This window comes from Leptonychotes weddellii, chromosome 14 (assembly GCF_054177405.1).
Source record: "Leptonychotes weddellii isolate Sample4059 chromosome 14, ASM5417740v2, whole genome shotgun sequence".
NCBI lineage: Eukaryota > Metazoa > Chordata > Mammalia > Carnivora > Phocidae > Leptonychotes > Leptonychotes weddellii.
Genome location: NC_138382.1, coordinates 59,606,390 through 59,629,279, shown reverse-complemented (window position 1 = coordinate 59,629,279; position 22,890 = coordinate 59,606,390). Strand labels below are relative to the sequence as shown.

Genomic DNA, 22,890 nt, shown 5'->3' with positions numbered 1-22,890 from the left:
CAACATAATACCCTCCAGTTCCATCCACGTCATTGCAAATGGCAAGATCTCATTCCTTTTGATGGCTGCATAATATTCCATTGTATATATATACCACATCTTCTTTATCCAGTCATCTGTCGATGGACATCTTGGCTCTTTCTGTGGACATATTTCTATCACCAATTTTCTCCTGTTGTATTTGAATCACTTGTTTATGGACTTGAGATTCCCTTCCCAACTCCCTTTTGCAAACCTCTTGAAGAGGCTAACCATCTCTTCTTTAGCTTTCTTTGAATGTGGCTTCTAGCATCTAGCTAGTTCACATCTAGTAAGGAATGTGGCTCAGGGAAAGTTCTCAAGAAATGCTGGCGGAGGAAATACATGTTTCAGTGAGTGTGTAAATTGTTTCTCAACTGGCAGCAACCTCAAGGCAGACCCTTTGGCTCAATGCCTTCAGTAAAAACTGATTCTTGAAAGAACAAATTCAAATTAATGGCAACTCTAGATTTAGTAAAAAGAACTGACTGAGAAGCAACTTGTCTTACTTGCTCTCTCTGAGATAAGAAAATGCAGGAGGTAACTGCTGTGTTTCTTAGACTTTTTGCTCGCTTCCCCAAATATCTCAAATATATCATTTCACTTGACCTCAGGTGTGTGTGTGTGTGTGCACGTGTGTGCATGTGTAATGCACTGTTCTTCTTTACTCTGGGACTCACCTACATAAAACTACAGGTAGAGGACACACAGATATGCAGGAATTGGGTCAGAATGACGGAGAGTCTCAGCGTTTACTTTGTTTCACCCTATGATTCTCTTCGGGTTTGCCCTTCATGCAGGAAGCATCTGAGCTTTCATATCTGATTGTGAAAATTGTTTATGTGGCACATTCCTCTCATCCAAATCCCTGTTTACTCATTGTTTGTGTCTAAATCCAGCGCTCTGTGATAGCTTTCCTGCTGAGTTAGAGTTCCCCATTTACCCCTGAGAGAGAGTATGTTTGTTTGTGTGTGCTTGTGTGTGTGTGGGGGGGGTATATGTGTGTGCATGTGCATATCCACATGGCTTCAGCCACAGCTTTTATCAATGCCCAAACTGGGGATAATCAACACATTTTTGCCTGTTGTCTGTATTGGAGGTTACTCTGAGGGAGACTGATGGAGCTTTCAAGATACTTGAATTAGCATCTTTTTTTTTTTAAGATTTTATTTATTTATTCATTAGAGACAGAGAGAGAGAGGCAGAGGGAGAAGCAGGCTCCCAAGGAGCAGGGAGCCCGATGCGGGACTCGATCCCAGGACCCTGAGATCATGACCTGAGCCGAAGGCAGACGCTCAACCATCTGAGCCACCCAGGCGCCCTTGAATTAGCATCTTAATGAGTCATTCATCAGCAAATTATGTAATGTCCAACAGTAGTAGTGGTAAAAATAGCTAACATTTATGGAGCATTTACCATGAGCCAGACAATGTGCTAAGTTGTTTGTAGGCATTATTCAATTCTCTGCAATCTGCAGAGTAGCTATTACTATAATCCACACTTGACTGATGATCTACTGGAGGTTCAGAGAGGTTCAGGAACTGGTGGCCCAACACCAGTAAGGGGCAGAGCTGGGGTCCAAACTTAGGTCTGCCTGCTGCTGGAGCCTAGGGTTTTAGGCTGCCCTGTGTTGCCTCCTTCCAAGAGCAAACGAAACTGTTCCTACTCTAAAGGTCATCAGTATTTCCTCTTTCTGGTGTAGAATTTTCTTTTCCAATATCTTGATCAAATAGATCGGCTCTGGTTGAGGCCTGAGTGGACTGGGAGCCCCTCCTGCTTCTCCTACCCCATCCTTGCCTCGTCTGGGCCTTTCCACAGAACAGAACATGGTTTGGAAACCACTGTTCTGTGAGAGTAAAAAGAGCATCTGGGGTATTCCTATGGCCCCCACGGTGCCTACAAGAGTGCTTTGTACACAGCCAGTGCTCAATCAATGTCTACCAGAGGAATGTGGTTCTGCAAGGGGGTACTGCTGCCTATGGCCACCTACAGTCTGAGTTTCCACGAGCTGCCTGACAGGCCAACAAAGGATAGAAAGCACCTCTGGCCTTTGAGCCTTAGAGGAAAGAATGCTCTCCATCTGGAAGGTACAGGTGACAGGTGAATTGTGCCTCAGGTGGACTCTCAAAAGGAGGTTGGCCCAGGGAGCCGTGGCTGGGGCTGCGAGACTTGGCAAATCCAAACTGTCTTCCTAAAGGGACCTTCCTCTCATGTTTTTTGAGTTTTTTGTTTTGTTTTGTTGTTGTTATTGGGTTTTTTTTTTTGTAACCATGTTTTCCATGCTTGATATTACCAGGTGACAGTTCCTCCTTGGTGGAGAAATTTGTCATCCCACTGGGATAATTCCAAAGTTATTCTAAGAGTTCCTGCTCAGAACAAATCAAGCCAATCAGGAAGCTCCTCCATATGGGCTAAGCCCAATGATTGTTTCCCACTTGCACACTTCCTGCTATTGTTCTCCAGCATGTTCTCAGAGACACAGCCACTGTGCCCTGCCCCTTCCTCTCAGGAGCCAAGGGCTGCAGTATGGCTATGGGCTGAGATGTATGAGACTCTGAGATCAGGCACCTGGCCAGGAGGAAAGGGTGGTTGCTGGCTGGAGCAGAAACCACAGTGTTTGGGTCTTTCTGGTCTGGGATGGGAGGTACGAAATATTCTGGATCATTCACTCATTGCTTATCAAGCATGTGTTGAGCTATGTACAATGATGGTTGCTTAGTCTCTACATTTAAAAAACTCATCATCTGATGGGGAGGCAGGTGTATGAACAATTACAAAGCAGTGCTCAGCAGAGCTCCAACTGGAGGTCCACAAGACTGTGGGAATGCAAAGAAGAGAGTCTGACTGCTGAGGGACTGGGCCGGATTTCAGGGTTTTGGAACATTTCAGTGGGACCTTGAGGGATGAGAAAAAGTATCAAGGCAGAGAGGTGTTTAGAAGGCATTTCAGGCCAAGGCAATAGCATGGACAAAGGGGCCCGATGTGCCAGGAGGGTTCGAGCAAGTGAGTGAGGACTTCTGTCAGACTGGACGCCTCCAAATGTGCTCATGATGGGAAGAGGGTGACAGCGAGGGTCAGGTCCAGGATGACATGGGGCTGGAACGCTACCTCTGGGGTTTAGATTCGATACTGAAGGCAACAGAAAACCACTTAAGCTTCTTGTCTATTTGTTTGTTTTATGGGAGTGCCTGGATCAGCTATGTTCTAGAAAGATCACCGTGGCAGCAGTGTGAGAATGGATGTGGATGTGTAGAAGAGCTGCAGAATGAAAGCATAAAGACCAATTAGGAGTTGTCCAGGCAAGAGATAAGGAGACCTACTGCGGGTAGCAAAAAAGGGCTCCATTTATTTATTTTTATATTCCAGTGACATCAAGGTTTTTCTAAATCAACTTTTGGCACTGGTGTGACCCCATGGGCTGGGCTGAAACAAATGAGCACATTAAATTGTGAAACTATGCCCCAAAGTAGACTGTGGTAGCCCAGTGGCTAGAGTTTGCATGGGTTAGTGAGACTCTGGGCTTTACTTTCCCGCCCACCCCTCACTCGGCCACTTCCTTGCAACTGCCCAACTGTTAGAGGTATCAGAGTGCTCCTATCTTGGAGAGAGGGAGGAAATACAGCCGAAACCAGCCATTTCTGGTCCTTTTGATGGTCTATGGTTCAGTGTTGTCCAGGAAATGAATTTGAACCTGGAGACCCCAATTTCAGAAGTTCCAGGGATTGAAATGGTTTCAAACCCAAGAGTTCCTACAAGGGAAACCAGCCCTTAGCCTGATTAGCTGCATCACAGTCCCCACGTTGCTGCAGCAGGAAAAGGTTCAGAGTAACAGACTAACAGATCATCATGGGTCTGGGCAAATGCCGAGGCTTCCCCTCCCTCTTACAGCAGAGACGCTGAGTCAACACTGAACACTGTCCTCTTTGAGCGTCCTGAGTGGATTGCAGGTAACAAAGTGGTTCTGCACTGTTGGTTTCCCTTGGCACATCCACAGGAGTCCCTCTGACAGCCCCCCTTGTCATTTTTCTTTCTTGCAGATACAATACAGACATTCAGTCAAAATGCCATCAAGAAGTCCCTATGGGGTCCCAGTGGCACAGACGGTTCTGAGGCAGAAACAGCTACACCCCCCATCTCTGGCTCATGCATGCCCCCTGGTGCCCCAGAGGCTGGGCAGGTAGGGATGGAATGGCCTTGGTGGATGAGCGCCCTTGGCCGGAGCTCTAAGAAACCTGGCATAAGGCTGCTGTGTGGGCCAATGGTCCAAGGAGGCCCTACAGAAGGTAAAGAAAGTCAGGCACCCCACATTTATTATGGGGTTTTGAGACAAAAACTTGAGGAACTACAAATAAAGTTACAAATATTCTCTCTGATGAACTTTATCCCTGTAGACTTACCTGCCCGAATTCTGTTTTAAAACAGCTAGCATATTAAGAAGTCGAGTGAGAGTGATGTCTACTGCTGGGTTTTCAAATCCAGAAGGCAAACAGAATTTTCCTTATTCTAAGAGCCTGCCAACGAGAACCTCCAGATACAGAATTATTCATGCCTAGGGATCAAAGCCTGGGTCGGACAGCATTACTTAAGCCAAATTGGAGGAGCTCTTAGGAGCAACAAGGAAGTGGCTTGCATCGGGTCCAAAGAAGAAGCATGCCCTTTAAAATATATCCAGAGACTAGTGCTTTTTAGTTGAAGGCCTCTGTCAGAGAGATGATCTGAATGGCCATTTGAAATGGAAACACTTGGGTACAGAAATAGCACACTGTGTTCCAAAATAATGATTTAAAAACCCCATCTGCCTCTTGCTGGTGGTTTGGCTTATGCAGAGGTGGTGCTGGCCATCTTCCTATTCAGCTGTGCTCCCACCTCTACAGTTTTCCTACCATTGTCTATGATTTCTGGGTCTGAGGCTAAGGGAGAGTTACCTGCTGGAAGCACAGGAAAACCTCACTGCAAGGCTCACTGTAACAGTGCAGGGCGGACCAGATTTGTTGTCATCGTAGTACAGACACCTCGGTGTGGGAGATCTCAAAAGAAATACTTTTTGTGTGAATGAGTGAAGGACCACACACCTCCCGGGTACATCGGGGAGTTCTACATTCCCACAAAACCCAAAATAACCCCATAATAACAGTAGTGGACATTTGTGTAATAACACAAAGTCCTTTCACAGCAATTAGAGATTGTTTTATTTCTATGTTTTCGAGAAGAAAATTGAAAGGAAGGAAAAAAGAGAAATCAGAATTCCGATATCTTTCATGCCACAACTGGATTTCTGCTAAGCCCCTCCTGATTGTTTTAGACCAGTGGGAGGCAGCGGGATGTAGTGCAAATGAGCCAGGATTGGGCATTTGATTAGCCTGGCAATTCCTGGCTGAAACACGGAGTAAACTCCCTACTTTTCTTAGTCTCAGTTCCCTTGTCTCAGTTCCCTTAGTCTCAGGATGGTTATAGTGATGTATACAGAAGAGCTATTTTAAGCTATGAAGATTAAAAAAGTTAATATTTAAAATATCTCAGAACACTCCCTGCCAGGGAGTAAGTAAGCATTATTAAAAAAAAAAAAATTGAACCTAAAGACTATTGCTTAAATGTAAGCATTATTTAAAAAAAAAAAAACAACTGAACTTAAAGATTATTGCTTAAAGTAAGCAGTATTTTAAAAAAAATTTTGAACTTAAAGCCTATTCTACTAAACACTGCATGGATTACTTTACAAGGCAAACCAAAACATACTATTTAATAGAACAGATTCAAACTCAACTTCTTTCTTAATCATGTAGTTTATGGCCCAGAGGATCTAAGAACTCCCAAAGATTTTTATGTTAAACCAATTTTCCAGAGAATGTAAGTTCTATCATTTGAATGTTAAAAGGGAAATTAATGAATTGGTTATCAGCTTCAAAGATGGTGAAAGTTAAGATTTTGTATCTGTGTGCGTGTGTGTACATGTTAAAAAAAAAAAAAATCCAGAAAATCTACTTCAAGGTCGCTATGTGCAAAAGGTTTATGTGTACATGGGAGGCCATCTAGTGGCAGGTGATGGTCATATTCCACAAACTAAGGTAGTATGTTCAGGAATTTGGATAAAGCTTATAGGAAGAAATTGCTGTCATTCTGTAGATTTGGTACTGTGTGGTTATTTGGGAATAGAAATCTCAATATATCAACCCCTCCCGACACAGTGTCCTCCCTTCCACTGAAGGCCAGTCATTGGGCAGACATGGACCCCGAGGCCCATGGCACTTCCTGCTTCTGCAAAGCAGCAGGGAGGCCCTGCAGGCCTGTTCCCTCTCTGAGGCTGTCTTAGCACACATCTCCAGATCTGTGCATCCTGGCCCTTTCCTTAGGGAGTACAGCCCTTCCCTTAAGGAGCAGCTTTTTCACCTGTACATCTGGTAACCCAGTGACCAGGGCCAGGAATGACATCTAGCCCATGAGGTCAAGCACAAGAATGGGTTCATGAAGTCTGTGAAGTTCCAAGTACAGAGGCTGCGGCTATGTCATCCCAGGAACCCCAATACCCAACAGAAGGACCTGCACAAAGTAGACCCTGGCTATCTGTGAAATTGAGGGGGGGGCTGCCCTTTGTGTGCATACTTGCTCCCCCAAGTTCTCCTCTCACTGGGGCCAGGGTAAGGGTATAGCTGTGTTCCCTTTTGGACAAAGAGTTCCACCCAGAGCTAACTGGTCATACGCATCTTGAATTTCCAAGTCCAGCTAGGGTCCAGGGCACAGTGAGAATCTAGGGAGAGACAATCAGGCTCTGCGATGAGGTCATGGGGCCTTCTACTGTGAGTGCTCACTGAGGAGTGACTGAGTAGCTAAGTAAGTTTACAGATGCACTCCACCTGTAGATGAATTAAACTCAGCAGAATTAATGTATATAAAAGAATTAATGATGACATATCTCACCGAACAAAGGACTACAAGCAGGACTATACTTGGAGTATCCAGCTACTTTACTGCATTAAAGTGATAATTTACTATACAGTCCTTCTGGGAGCCAGTGCCAAGTAAAACGAGGTATGGCTGAACTGACTTCATAGTGAAAGATGCTACTGTCCTGATGACATCCCTCCCATCATGGCTCTACCTCTGGCTAGAGAGAAACAGGATCCACAGAGGACAAACTCTGGGCTGTAAGAAGAGAAAGACAAAAGGATACCAACAGGAGCTGGGGAGCCATTATGTGGTCAGCACTGATTACATACTTTATATATATTAACTAAGTTAAGCCTCACAACTACCAAATGAGATACTTGTCATTGATTCCTGCTTTACAGACAGGTTTAAGTAGCTTGCCCAAGGGCCCATGCAATTAATGAGGTGCAAAGCCGAGATTCAGACCAAGGTCAGTCGATGCTGAAGAAGATACTCTTTTCACTGCTTCCGTAATAAACACCTCTTCAGCCTTTGGAACCCCAGGGGGGAAGAAAAACCCCTGACTAGAACCCCTGGTAGAACTCTATTCAGGCCCAAGATACTGCTGATACTAAAAAAGAAGAAAAAAATGCACAACTGAGCTGGGCTAGAAATGGTTCCAAGATTGGAAGTTTTCCTTCACAGTGCAGCAACGCCTCTCCCTGGGAAGTCTCTAGAGCCCTGGGCAGCCTCTGCGATGCCTCCTCTGGCCCAGGTGTGCTTGAGGATCACGGGATTGTTGACTGACCAGTTTTATTGGTGCTCTGTGTCCTGGTCCATCCTCTGTCGGTGGACTGTCTTCTATCCTGCTCAAGTCAACCTTAAACTGGCCACCTGCCCAGTTGGTTCCCAGTCTACCCTTGACTCACCTACCCCTCTCTTTCTCTAGTTGCAGCACTGAGCCAGCATCCCACTTTCAGCACTGGGTTTATTACAACTCCCCTGCTCTGAAACTTTCAATCATACTCCACGACTTCTAGAATAAATTCTAAATCCCTCAGCTTAGCATTCAAAGCCCTCTGTGATCTGGTTCCAGCCTGCTATTCTAGTCTTTTCTGCAGAGCTGCTTCCATAGTTAGACCTGTGACTATCCTGTCTTCAAAGAGATGGCAGATCCCATGCAGAAGGACCACCCATGACTGGCCATGCCTGGACTGTTGCTTCTGACAAAGAGAGTGGCTCTGTGAGAGAAGCAACTGTTACTGTCCTCCCTGTTTCCACACACCCTTCTCTTCGCAGGGAGGGACAACATACCAGAGATAGCGACAACCTCCAAATGGAGCCAGGCCCCCTTCAGCTGTTTACAACAGGTGGCTGAGCTGTGAAGAGCCAAATGAGCTTGGTTAAAATGGAGCATCCACGACATCCAGCTGACCTTGCCAGTTAAGCTCCAGTCCAGCAGGCCTGTGGCCACGGTCTCTAATGATTGCATCATCCAGTAGCTCAAGCCCAGCTCTAGAGCCGGGATCCAATGTGAGGCTGAAAGGGGCCAAGGCCTCACTGAGGTTAAGGAAGGGCCCCCATTTTCCAGTCTGCTTATATCTAATAATATCCATGAGCATTTGCTCCATCTCAATGGCGGCCATTCAGCGCACATCCCAACAGTGCCTTCATAGATTGTTTCCTATGAGCCTAGAATTTCCTTCTACTGAATTGAGGCATATTAAATTCGACCTAGTATCCTTCATTTTCGAGAAGTGGAACCATAACTGCTTTACAACATTCAGGTGTTAAAGGTTCTGGGTTAGGACCATAGTGTACTGTCTAGAGTCAAAGTTAACTCTCTCTGGGTGATAAATACTTCGTGGAAGGGGACCTTCTCACATCAAATGATGGGACTCAAGACCAATAGAAACCTAAGTCCAGAAGCTTCTGGAGATCTCTGAATACCCAACGTTAAGGGACTTTGAAGAGTTGTCTCCCATCATAACTGAATGGATTATAAATCTCTTGAGGGTAGCAATGGTGTCTATCTTCATTTGTCTATCTCTAACTTAGCTCGGCCTCCAACATAAACATTCAGTAAGTTTATTGAATGAATGCATCAGTCTTAGAAATCCCACTGGAGAGAAAGCCCAAATCCTAAGGCCCTCGGTGATATTCCTTTCTCTGAACATCTACTATCTTGAGAACAGGTATGATGTATCCTAGCACCTGCCATATGCATATACCATCCATCAGGCACCTAGACTGTTAGATTCACAAAGGCAGGGGAGAGGACTCCATCCTCCTTTCTATAATTCCAACACCTTACCACTGCTAGGTATGATACTCAATGAACATATATTTAATAATCTTGTTCCAAATGAATATTATGTCAACCACTGCAGAGCAATCAGTTGTGAGCATGGATGTTTGTTCACAGCAGTACTTGTCCATACTTCTAGGTAACTGAAAGCCTTGTCAAGAAAATAGTCTTCTTCCTTTAGCTTATGTCATGATTACATGTCAATCAAAGGAATAGAGACAAAGGCCCAAGTTGCAGTTGGAAATGCCTGTGCAGAGAGAAATATTACTAGGACTTATTCTCAGAGTAACTGTGGGTGTGTCACTTTACTACTTTCATTCTCTTCTTCCTCCTGCCAGTAAATATAAGCAAAAGCCCTTTGTGCCAGGCAGTGTGCTTGGATCTGTGAATATAAAGTAAACACTACACTCTCTTCACCTCCAGGAAGCCAAAGCCGGAGGAGAACAGAGTGAAAAAACAACCTCATATGTGCTATGATACAGCAGGTTCAGGGCTAAAAATGCCCATGGGAGACACTGAACAGCCCATGGGAGACACTGAACAGGCCAGTGTTCAGGGCTCAGGGAAAGTAGAGTCTTAACTGAGGCCTGAGAGGTCAGTAGGACTTAGCCAAGTAAAGAGGAGCTGATGAGTGTTCTAGGCAGAAGGGACATCATGTATAAAGAACTTGACCCAGAGAGAGCTTGGTACCTCCAAGGAACTGCAGAGAGTACTGGGGTGGCCAGCAATGCGAGGAAGAGGAGGCAATTATGGGAGATAAGGCTGGAGAAGTAGGCAGAGGCCATATCATAAATGGCTCTCTAAGCCATATTAAGGAGTTTGGACTTTATCTTAAAGTCCAAGGGGAATGCGTGAATGCTTGTAAACTGGAGAGTGGTGCCATCAGATATAAATTCTGCAAGATACTTCTGGTGGCTGGGTGGAGTTTGGGTTAGAAGGACACAATGCCAGAAGCAGAGAGACGGGGTGAGAGGGTGTTGCAGCAATCCATGTGAAAGACAATGGTGGCCTGGACTAGTGTCATGGAGGTGGGCACAGAAAAGAGTGGAAGGATTCCAGAAATACTTGTGATATAAAATTACTGAATAGCTATGGGGTCAAGAGGGGGAGAGGAATCAAGGATGGTGCCCTGGTTTTAGACTTGGGTAACTGGGTGCTCAGTGGTGCTTTTCCATGAAACAAAGAACCAAAGAGAGGGAACAAATTTGAGAAAGTAAACAGTTCAATTTTTGACATGCTGAGTTTTAGGTGTTTTGGGGAGATCCAAATGGATACAGACAGGAGGTGGGTGGATAGCCCAGGGGGCGGAAAAAGTGGGATGAAAGAACGCATTTCAAAGCCACGGAAACAGATGATACCACCAAGAAATAGCTGTTCCAAAGTCAGCTACACATTCCTAGGCTCTTTCACATGGATTGTCTTGTTTTTACCAAGACTCCTAAAATTTAATCTCTCGATGGACTTTTAAAAGGTACAATAATTCAGCAGGCAATGTTGAGTCTGTCCTAATAAAGGAAACACTGATTGGCTTCTATGAATGTGAACATAAACGAGTCCAGGCAAAAGATATTTCTAACATATATAAAAGCAGAACCATGAATTTAGCACTCTGCAAAATGTGTCTTCAAATAGCTCAGAAAGAGAGGACTTTTGAGATGTGTGTCCTCATCTCTAAAATGGTATGGAAAGAAAACTTGAAGAACAGGAGTGTGTACGCACCTTTGTGTGCATAGGTGAAATTGTACTTTTACTTGGAATGTTGGGAGCTTGAACTTGATATATTGCTATGACCTGGGGAAGGTATGAAGGATCTAATTGTTGCCAAGGAAGTAAACCTCTTTGTTTAAATTCTTTTTTTCAAAGGTGTATCCATATGAATTCTCTTTAGAGATCAGAGACAGCCACAGATAGATTTCATAGGACATGTAAGTAAATTGAATTTTACCCTATTAAATCATAATTTTTTGGGTTTGTTAATGTGATTACCTGTATTTTAATGCAAATCCCCATACTCCTATGATTAAAGGACACTTCATCTCAACAGTAAGTGGTCCCCTCTACACCCCCCGTCTTACTGAATGAACTGGTAGCAAACACAGTGGAATTTTGGTGAGAGATGAGCAGGGTGAGACACGAAGGTCACTTCTAAAATGGCAATGTGGAATCATTCCCACTCCCCTTCCAAAAGAAGAAATCACAACTGTGTATCTATACTTCTTTTTTATGTTGAACACAATGAGTAGGATTTGGAACATGATTGAGAATCAAATTAAACCCCCCTCTAATAAATGGATAGTGAAAATACTTGGTCTGAGAATCCTTCCATTTGCTTAAAGCAAACACAGGCTTTGGGTCATGATAGATAATGTCAGCTACCATCACTGCTAGATGCTATTTTGAGCATTTTACATGTGTTACCTCTTTCGATGCTCACAGTTCTCCAAGTATGTGCTATGAATATTTCCATCTTATAGATGAGGAAACTGAAACACAAAATATTAAGTAACGAGTCCGAGACCATCAGAGGAGGGGAAGTGAAGGTTCGAAACCAGTGAGAATGTTTGCTGTTGTCCCCACACCACTCCGCCTCTCCTGTGAAGGATGCTAGGTTGGCCTCAGGGCTCTGTGCTAAAAGGTTGAGTGGTGAATATTTAAACCTTGTGGAAAATCCACATCACCTGTTATTAGCATGGGATTCGCATCTAAGGAGTGGCAAAAAGAACTCGGAGCTAATTACTAAGTGAAGCATAAGTTGGCTGGGGAAAATTCCAGTTAGGGCATTTGAAAGCCAGTAAAATTATACCATCTGAAGAAAAGCCCGAGGACATCTTAATAATGTTCTTTATCAGAACTGCATCTGGCTCCACTCGACATAGGACACACTTAGAACCGAAGTGCCGCCATCCTTGAGATATGAGGATGTCCCTTCTGACTCTCCACCTGTAGGACTGTGCCTTGAGGAAGCCATACTTCCTCCCTGCCTGACTCCATTAATATCATGACCATGGCAGCACCTGCCAAAGGAAAAGCCACTTAACTGTAGAACCTCCTTTCCCTTCTTGAAAAATAGGAGAAATGTGCATCACTTAGAAATGGTGTAAGTGTAGTCCTACTTGAAGGCAGAGGGCTGAACAAGCCAAATGACAACGGTCTCCCCGCCTGGCTCCACATGATTTATTTAAACCATGGAGAGTCTTCCAGAATGAAGAGCCAAGTTTTACTTCTGCCTTCCCACACCCATTTTTAGCCTGACAAAAATTTTAGATGTCCCCAAGGAGAGCAAATTTTATTGTTGTTCCTATTTACAGATTCAGCTGGGACATTAACTGATTTTCTCAAGATCACAAACCAAGACATCTGGGTGGCTAACACTCAAATGTCAGTGTCTTAGATCCCCATCCTTTGCTTTAACAGAGCAGACCACAGCACCAGCAGATGACCCTGTACGGAAGGCCTGAGTTGTGTTTGTAAACCGGCTGCACCCGAGAAAACCATATCATTCTGGGGTATTAATTTGGAATTTGTGACTCCTTGTTAGGGGCTGAAATTTGCTTTTGCATTGGCTACAGGAGAAGAGTGGCAGCTTTGAAAGAGCACCGGGGACCCATGGTTTAGTTCCAGTTTACTAGCTGGCTGGGTCATTCTGAGAGTCCTTTAGTCTGCCCTGGCCTCAGGTTCTTCACCTTTAAGGTGAGAAGTGTGGGGAGGGGCCATTCTCAGGACTTTCCAAGTTCTTTTCTAAATCTAAAGATAAATGATGCACAAAGATGGCAATGGCAATATTTAAACATTTAGGCAAAACATGTGGTTTGGAGGCACATCATCTCTCTGCCATCTGGGTTGGGGCAGAACTTCTCAGACTCTCTGTGGTCAGGGACTGGGGTTTTACCCCCCCAACTCCTCACACACCAGCACTCACACCTGGCTCATGATGCATGTCACTCACCACGGGATTGAGACAACACCCAAACCAGTCTGTTTGGTGAGACAGGTCCACTGATCAACCCCCCTGGTTGCCATGGCAGTGTGAAATTGCTATTAAAGTTTCCAAACTGGCAATTTCTGTCCTTATCTTGTCATAGACCAATAATGAACAGTTGTCTGACCAGAAGCAGCCCATGGAGCACACTTTGAACAACATTGGGTTTAGCCATTTTTCTGGAACAAAGCAAGTCTCCTAGGACCTGAGGAGGGCATCACTCAGACAACCTAGATAATTTTTTTTTCTTTTTAAAAACGTATTCATTTATTTTAGAGAGAGAGACAGCACGGGTACGCACGAGCAGGAGAGGCAGAGGGAGAGGGAGAGAATCTCAAGCAGACTCTCTGCTGAGCATGGAGCCGATGCGGGGCTCGATCTCACAACCATGAGGATCCTTACCTGAGCCGAAACCAAGAGTCAGACACTTAACGGACTGTAGCACCCTGGGGCCCCGATTTTTTTTTTTAAATAAGCAACTGGAAAGCACAAAGTACCTTTTATTTTTTTTTTTTAATAACCTGCTGAGATAACTCCTGCCTCTCACCCTATTCAACCAAGTCTGCCCCACAACTGATCTGGATTCCCAAATCCATCTATCATATTGTCCTACTTCTTCTGCCCTTGGAGTTGTTCTTTATCTTCCTCCAGTGTAGCTGACAGCTCCTGGGCAAGCTGAGCAGCCCTGGCATTCCTGCTGAGGGCCTCAGGGTAATAGACAAGAGCTGATCACAGGGCAGGAGGGAACCTGAGAGGCGAGAGGCAGGCAGCTGCCCTGGGGACAGAAGCTGCTTCTCACGCTTGTAAGGCAGAGCCACTCCACTTTCAGGGCCCTGGACCTGTCAGCAGTGAGGGCTGGTGCTTCCAAGTCACTGCTGGACTCGCATGTCCGGTGGCAGCTGACCTCTGAAACAGTGTGCTAGGCTTGGGGGGGGGTGTGTGGCATCCCTCTCAGCTGTTTCTGAAAGTGGAGAGGGGGTCTGGTAAAATGAAACATTTGGGATTATTTACATATGGTACATTGTCACATCATTCTTTCATTTTTATAATAAAAGCTAGGGTCTATTGTGTACCAAGTCCTAGATCCTTCTAAGCACTCTGCATATATTAATTTAATCACCACCACTACCCAGGAAAGTTCATCTCATTATTGTTTTCTCATTTTTGTAGAAGAGGAAACTGAAGTAGAGAGAAGCTAGAGGAACTTGCCTAAGATTTCACAGGCAGCAAGAGCAGTCCCTGGACTTGAACCCAGCAAGTATAATCCTGATGCTCGTGCCCAAAGCCATGGCTCTGTACCATCTGGACATGGAAATGTTGGTTTTGAATCTCATAACAATCCTATGGATGATCTAAGGCTGATGCAGATCAGTTAAGTAGAAAAATATTTATTGAGCAACCTACTAGGCTTCGTGCAGTATTCTGGGCACTTGAGATACACATAATGGGTGTAGTGTGTTGAATGGTGGCCCCCAGAAGGATATGTCCACACCCAACCCCTGGAACCTGAGAATGTGACCTTATCTGAAAAAAAGGGTCACTGCAGATGCATTAATTTAAGGATTTTGAGATGAGCTCATCTGATATTATCTGGATGGACCCTATAATGACAAATGTCCTTATAAGAGACAGAAGAGGAGAAAACATAGGGAGAAGACAAGGCCATAAGAAGACAGAGGCAGGGACGGGAGGGACGCAGCCACAAGCCAAGACTCACCTAGAGCCTCCAGGTGAGAGGCAAGGAAGGATCCTCCCCTAGAGCTTTTGGAGGGAGCACAGCCCTGCAGACACCTTGATTTTGGACTTGTGGCCTTAGAACTGCGAGCAAATAAGTTTCCGTTGTCTTAAGCCACCAAGTTTGTGGTAATTTGTTACAGCAGCCTCAGAAAACTAATACGGGGAGGGGGGTAACCAATAAAGTCCTTGTTTTCATAGAATTTGCATCCTAGCTAAGAACCAACAGAATGGAATGGAATGCAAAAAGAAAACCACTGGTCTCACAGCTGAAAAGCATTTCTCCTCAAACATCTCCTCCTCCAGGAAGTCTTGTCTGCACTCCCTAACTCGAGTGTGAAGTACCCCTCTCCTTATATGCTCCTCTACACCCTTTTAGAACTTCCATGATCAGACCTTTCCCACCATTGTGCAATTGATGGTTCCCATGTATAATTCTGTGTTCCCCAGCTGCCTATAAAAAGCTTCATGTCCATCTCATCTGGACTCACCCAAGATCATGTGAGAATGGGAGAGACTGGAAATACCCTGATGACCAACAAGAAGGAATTGTGTGGAGACCAAGAAGAGGGCAGTGCCACTGTTCATGCTCATCCAGCTTGTTTCTGCCCAAGGACACCAGCTGAGGGAGCAAAGCAGGCTGGAATCCACCCAGTGTCTTTCCAAGTGGTAGCCCACTGCCATCAAGAAGTAGAATCTAATGAAATCTTGCCATTTGCAACAACGTGGATGGAACTAGAGGGTATTATGCTAAGCAAAATAAGTCAGTCAGAGGACAAATACCATATGACTTCACTCATGTGGAAGTTAAGAAACAAAATATGAACATAGGGGAAGGAAAGGAAAAATAAAATAAGATGAAAACAGAGAGGGAGACAAACCATAAGAGACACTAAACTCTAGGAAACAAACTGAGGGTTGCTGGAGGGGAGGTGGGTGGGGGTAAGGGATAATTGGGTGATGGGCACTCGATGTAATGAGCACTGGGTGTTATATGCAAATGATGAATCACTAAGTTCTACCCCTGAAACTAGTAATACAGTATATTTTAACTAAATAGAATTTAAATAAAGAATATTAAAAAAAGAAAATACTTCTTTTTTCATGAAAGATGTTAGTTGAATGATGTGTTCTTAAAAAAAAAAAAAAAGTAAAGTCTAATTTTCCTCTCCGTGAGTCTGAGCTGGCTTTAGTGGCTCAGCTGAAACCAGTAAGACACAATAGAGGCGATGCTATGGGACTCCAGAGGGGCCAAGACAGAAGACGTCTTGTAGCTTCCAGCTGGGTCCCTTGCAATGCTTGCTCTCCAGACACTCCCCCTTGGGGTGCTCCCTGCAGAACCCAGCTGCCATGTGCTGAGAAGGCCAAGCCTGTGGAGGGGCCTTGGACATTAGTCCCAGCCTCTGAGTCACTCTAGCTCAGGCCCCAGACACGCAAGTGAAGAAGTCTCCAAGTGAGTTCAGCATGCAGCTCAAATTGAACCACCCCTAGCCTTTGGCATTTTCCCAGCTGAGGCCCCACATGTTGCGGAGCCGAGGCAAGTCATCCCCACTGCTCAAATTCCTGACTTAGAATCCAAGAGCACAATACAAACAAACAAAGAGCAGAAGCAGACCCATCAATACAGAGAACAAACTGATGGTTGCCAGAGGGGGGTTGGGGCAATGGGAAAAATGGGCAAAGGGGTGTAGGAGACACAGGCTTCCAGTTATGGAAAGACTATGTCATGAAAATAAAAGGCACAGCACAGGGAATAGAGTCAATGGATCTGTCATCGTGCTCTATGGTGACAGATGGCCGCTACACTTGAGGTGAGCAGAGCATAAGGCGTTGAGAAGTTGAATCACCATGTTGTAGTTCTGAAACTAATGTAACATGTGTGTCAATGATACTTAAGTAAAAAAAGAATCCATGAGCACAATAAACCTGAATTATTCATTCTGCAAATATAACTGCACATGTGTTCCAAATGGGCTAAGAATAGGTTATCAAAAAGGGGACAGGAAGGAGGATGTAGGCAAACCCCTCCTCATAGATGTGCCCCAACATAACTCCCCTGGGACTGTGCACCCTTCCCTTTCCCTCGGCCTGCAGTCCCCATTGCTGCTGTGTACACCGTGGGGAAGAGAGCCAAAGAGTCCCTGATGGCAGAAGTTGCTTTCAGGGTGGAAGGAAGAAGGGGAATGTGAGTTTGCTAGGGGACTGGAACCCTAGAACGGGATTGGGTCCGTACACTGATGGACTCCCATTTGCTGCAGTGGTGAGCATGAGCGTGGAGGTGAGGGAAGGAGAAACTGGCAGGGCTAGTGGACTCAGGACTTGCCGGACTTGCTGTGACAAGTCTCAGGTAGCCTCTGGTCCTGCTGAACTTTTCTCTGGGGCCTCAGCCATGAAAAGAGGGGGCTACAAAGCAGGGATGTGCCTAGGAGATTGACTTGGCTCCAGGCCCCAGCCGTGGAGTGTCAAACAAGCCTGCCTACACACGTCTGCTTCCCACCTGGGTCAGAGCCTGCATGCCTCCCCATGGCTGCCAGGCTACAGCCCCCAGACTCCATGGTCACGAAGCCATGTTGTAAGATCACAGACGGTCCTCGCTGATAAGGATCTGAGAGACCATCCCCTGCCTTCACAATGCACAACTGGTGGAGGAAAATATCAACAGGACACTTGATGTCTTTGTTTCATCAAGAATATAGAGAGGTTACAAGTGAGCATAGTACCAGCTACGGGGGTGGAAAAGTACAATTTTTCAGAGGGGAAACTTTCTGTAGAGGGGAGACATGGCATTCGTAGGCCAAAAAGCCTGGGGCCAGCTACCAAGAAAGTTGACTTTGCACAATGTCTTCTAAGGGCTGGAAAATGCAAGCATTCCCCAAATGTGGCTCTTATGTAGTCTCAGTGTATGGACAAAATTCTCCCATTATTTTCATAATTATGCATACTTTAAACCCAATTTACCTGATCAATAATGAGGCAATTATAATGGAGCCCACAAAACCCAAATAAGGTAAGATGTTTGGGATCTCACGGTAGGCTCTTGGAAGTAGGCGTTTCCAACTGCTGCTACTAAGATACACATAGGCGATATTGCTGTGCTGAATGCAAGAGGAGTGTGTTTCCTTCCTGACCTGTCCCAGCTTCCAGAACTGACCACAAACCATAAGCATTCACATTTCAGAGTCTGTGAAGAGGGACTTTTCTATGTGGTCCCAGAGAGCAGGGACCAGAGAACTGGTGGAAATTGCAGGGAACATCCCAAAGGAGGATCCTTTGTAATAATGAGAGTTGTTCCAATGTGGACTTGGGTGTTACTTTGTGACGAAGTGAGATCCCTGTCACTTTCAGCCTCGGGGAGAGACTACGTATGGACTCCCACTCACTGGGTTCATTGCAAACTCAAGTGTCAGACAGGAGTTGATCCAGATTACACCTCCGTTACGTATGCTCTAAGATTCTACGGTTTTATGAGCTGTCATAAAATCACTGCCTTTGCAAAATCAGTGCAGCGTTGGATGCAAAAAAAAAAAAAAAAGAAAGAAAGAAAAAGGCCATCATTTCTTTTTAACTCAGAACTGACTTTCATGGTTCAGTGCTTGAGAGAAGCCTTATACTACAAGCACCTGAAACACTTATGTCATTCTGCACTGAAAATCATGAATGTTATCTTCATAAATCTTTCCCCCCGGTTTTATTGAGAAATAATTGACATATGTCACTGTATGAGCTTCAGGTGTACCACATAATGGCTTGATTTACATATATTGTGAAATGATCACCCTAATGGGTTCAGCTAACATCCATCTTCTCATACAAGAAAAAGAAAAGAAAGAAGAAAAAAGGAAAAATATTTCTCCTCGTAATGAGAACTCTCGGGATCTACTCTCTTAATAACTTCCCTATATATCCTACAGCAGTGTCAGCTGTCTACACTACATGTCTACACTATATCCCAGTACTTATTCAGCTGCAAGTTTGTACCTTTGGACCACCCTCCTCCAATTTCCCCTTCCTCCCCGCCCTCCGCCTCCGGTAACCACAAGCCTAATCTCTTTTCCGATAAGTTTTGGGGGTTTTTTGTTTTGTCTAGGGTTTTTTTGTTTGTTTGTTTGAAGATTCCACATATAAGTGAGATCATACAGTATTTGTCTTTCTCTGACGTATTTCACTTAGCATAACGTCTTCAAGGTCTATCTATGTTGTCACAAATGGTAGGATTTCTTCATTTTTTATGGCTGAAAAATATTCCATTGTGGAATAATATTCCATATATGTTTTATCACATTTTCTTTATCCACTCATCCATCAATAGACTCTTAGGTTGTTTCCATGTCTTGGCTATTATAAAAGTGCTGCTATGAACATGGGGGTGCAGATAGCTTTTTTTTTTTGAGAGAGTGCGTGTGCACAAGAGCGTGTTGGGGGGTAGGGAAGGGCAGAGGGAGAGGAAGAGAGAGAATCTTAAGCAAGCTCCATGCCCAGCATGGAGCCCAACACGGGGCTTGATCTCACAGCCCTGAGATCATGACCTGAGCCAACATCAAGAGTCGGACGCTTAAATGACTGAGCCACCCAGGTGTCCCGGTGCAGATATCTTTCTGAGTTAGTGTTCTCATATCCTTTGGATATATTCCCAGAAGTGAAATCACTGGATCATTTGGTAGCTCTATTTTTAATTTTCTGAGTAAACTCCATACTGTTTTCTACCAATTTACAACCCCACCAATGGCGCACAGGGTCCCCTTTTCTCCATATCCATGCCAACATCTGTTCTCTCTTGTCTTTTTGCCACATACATCTTTTTAGGATTCCGGGTTCTCAAGCTCCTTGATGGGGTGATTTTATCTTAGTATCAACACCTGTAATTCCAGGCTTTAGCGTAGTGCTTCTTAGCTGGGGGCTATTTTGGCCCCAGGGGACATTTAGTAATGCTTGGAGACATTTCTGATCGTCAGATGGGGGGTGGGAAGGAGCTACTGGCATCTCCTGGGTAGAGCCCAGGGATTCTGCTAACGATCCTGCAATACGCAGGACAGCCCCCACAACAAATAATTCTCCAGAGCAAACATCACTAAGTGCTGCTATTGAGAAACCCTGTCCCAGAAGTATGGAGGAGAAGACAATAACAAAAGCACTACTCTTACTTACTGACAACCTACTGTACTTGGCCCCTCACAAAAGTTTTTGATCTGTACAATTCTTCAAGATGGGCATTGCTATTGCCAGGGTACAGGGCTCAAGTCCAGAGAGTTACATTGTGTCTAAGATCAAACAGCTTGCAAATGCAGAACTAAGGCTCGAACCCAGTCAGACTCGAAGGGCCAGGTTCCTCATCAGTATGCCAGGAGCCTCTGACATCATTACACACTGTTTGCAGCAGAGACTTAGGCTCTATACAGCCAAGAAAGTGCACTCAGGAGTAGAGGGCCTCAGGAAGAGGCAAAGGGACGGAGCCTAAAACGGAGCCTGTACTTCCAGACAGAACCTGAAGGGGCAGCCTCCCAAACCACGTGACCACTCTCAATGGCCGCCAAGCCCAAACCCTCCGGAGTCTGGGCAAGTTTGCTACACCGCTTCCTGAGGAGATGCTGGGGACTGAGGAGGGAGAAGCACCCACCCGCATCATGAGGTGAACTTCAGTGTGACTTCTGGGTGACAAACGTATCATATGTCTCAAAAATTTTGACCTTAAATTAACTTTTGTTCAGATTTTTGAGAATGTGCTTTGGAGTCAGACGAAGCCCAGCTGAAATACTGCTTTTTCACTCTTTTGTTGTTGTTGTTGTTGTTTTAAAGTAAGGTCTACGCCCAGTGTGGCCCTTGAACTCACGACCCTGAGATCAAGAGTCACATGCTCTACCTACCAACTGAGCCAACCCTTCACTTTTCCACTTATTAATGGGGTCGTTTGGGGCAACAAGTTACTTTATCTTCTAAGCCTCAGTTCTCCCAACTGTATTATGGGCATTCACGTCATCACCACTGCTTCATGGGAGTATTATGAGGATAAAAAACAAGAAAATGAATGAATGAAGTGGAGGCCAAAAAGCTAGGGACCCAGAAGCAGCTAAGAGACCAATGAATATTAGATGATATGGTGATGCCACTGTATCACTATATGGTTTATAGTATAGAGAGTTCTATTATGGTGAAACAAAGAGAATGGGGAGGAGAACAGGGCTGGATTGCCAGATGTGGCTGTGCGGGGTGGGGCTGCAGGCCGAAGTGCACAGATGTGGACCGCCCATGTGAGTGCTCCGTACTCTGTACCCTGCTGTGGAAGAACAGTGCATCATGGAGTCAAAAATAGCAAGTATGAAGGACAGAATGAATCCTAAGCAAGTGTCCTTTGTGATTTCAAGGGACATTTCTGTGGTTGCCTTTTCTAGAACAGTTATTTGTGGATGGCTGTCATTCTGTTGGTTGCCAAAATCCCATCATGTAACACACACATGCTTCTGCCTAATGTCTCCAGTCTTCGGCTTTGAGCCTCTTAAGAATGTGGAAAACTAAGTGAATTCTGGTATCTGTCAGAGACCAATGGAAGCACTTCAGGAATCTTAATCCAGAAGCAGAAATGAGCCAGTCCACTTGCATCTTGAACTTTTTTTTCAAAACGTTGCAATGCCTCTCTCTAGGTTAGGAGCTGGGACTTCAATATTTTATTCAATCAGTATTTGATGGGACATATTTTAGAACTGACAGTGGATCAGATGAATTAGTCATTGCGTTGATGAGCCAGTGATTCACACATGGGGCTTTTGTCTCCTGAGGACTTCACCTCTTTCCCCAATTCTGGCCTGTCCTCACAAGCAACTCCTTCTACAACAGTAGCATTTCTCCACACAGGTATATCTGCTCAGAAAAGGGATCTCTATTCAACTTCCCAAATTGGAGACTCTTAAAATACCAGAGCTGGAAGATCCTGAGAGACTCTTCACTGAAAAGATGAGGAAACCGAAGACAAGAGAGAGTGAGAGCCTTGCCCACAGTCACACAGCAAGTTAACAACAGTGCTAGAATTAATACCCTGGCTTTAGAACAGCTTGTCCCATTTTCATTTACCACTCCCTGAAGTTTCTCCTCTTCAGTGGGGTAATTCCAAAGTGGGGGGAACAGATTTCTCCCATATTTCTCACTAGTCAGAGAAAGTTAAGAACATTATATTTCAAAGCTTCACGAATTTGCGTGTCATCCTCATGCAGGGACCATGTTAATCTTCTCTGGATCATTCCACTTTTAGTGTATGCACTGCTGAAGTGAGCACTAGAACACTGTATTTCAAACATCTGAATAAAACCTGATGAAATTAGAAAGAGAATCTTAAGTGGGAAAATCATAGGGCAAGCAGCAAGACTTGATGACTGGAGCAGATGTGAAGTTGACAAGGCTAGTGTGGATCTAATTGCCAGAAGTCTCCAAGAGTATAAATGTGAGGTCTCAGGGACCCATCACACCCAGTGACAATATGGACAGCGGTTGACCATGGGACCAAGCCAGAAACAATCCTTTGGGCTTTCTCAATATGACACTCCAATAGGAAATAAAGCATACAGAAGATGTGACATTTGAAATAAAAAAAAAAAGAGAGAGATCTTTGTGCAGATTTTGCTTTCAACAATGCTGACCATATTTAACCGATTTTACTTTTGCTATCTAGAGAGCCAAAAATATAACCAATAGACTGGGCTATCCTGACATGGCCCAGGGAAAAGTTGTGCAAAAAAAATGACCATCTGTTTATCCACTGTAGAGACCAGTCCTCTCCTTCCTTTCCCACTGCTGTGATGTAATCACTGCAGTTCTATTGTGCTCTTAGTTAATTACATTTTATTTGTGGTCTATTCTTTTTCCATTTACAGCAATCTTTCTTGAACCTGACTGTGATTTACACAGATGATCAGGAGCACTCTTTAAAAAAGCATAAATTCCAGGGCTCCTCACATGGGTCACTGAATCCAAATTTTCTGGAAAAAGTCCTGGGAATCTA

At 44.7% G+C, this 22,890-nt stretch overlaps 1 protein-coding gene and 1 non-coding gene across 7 annotated transcripts in view; both read right to left on the bottom strand.

Annotated features, from left to right (window-relative positions):
• The window catches only part of PALM2AKAP2 (PALM2 and AKAP2 fusion), a 441,240-nt gene that overhangs the window by 221,014 nt on the left and 197,336 nt on the right, over positions 1–22,890 (bottom strand). The window lies entirely within an intron of this gene.
• On the bottom strand, positions 22,061–22,167 carry LOC115944506 (U6 spliceosomal RNA). Its single transcript, XR_004079045.1, has one exon. It is a non-coding gene; the product is annotated as a U6 spliceosomal RNA (small nuclear RNA).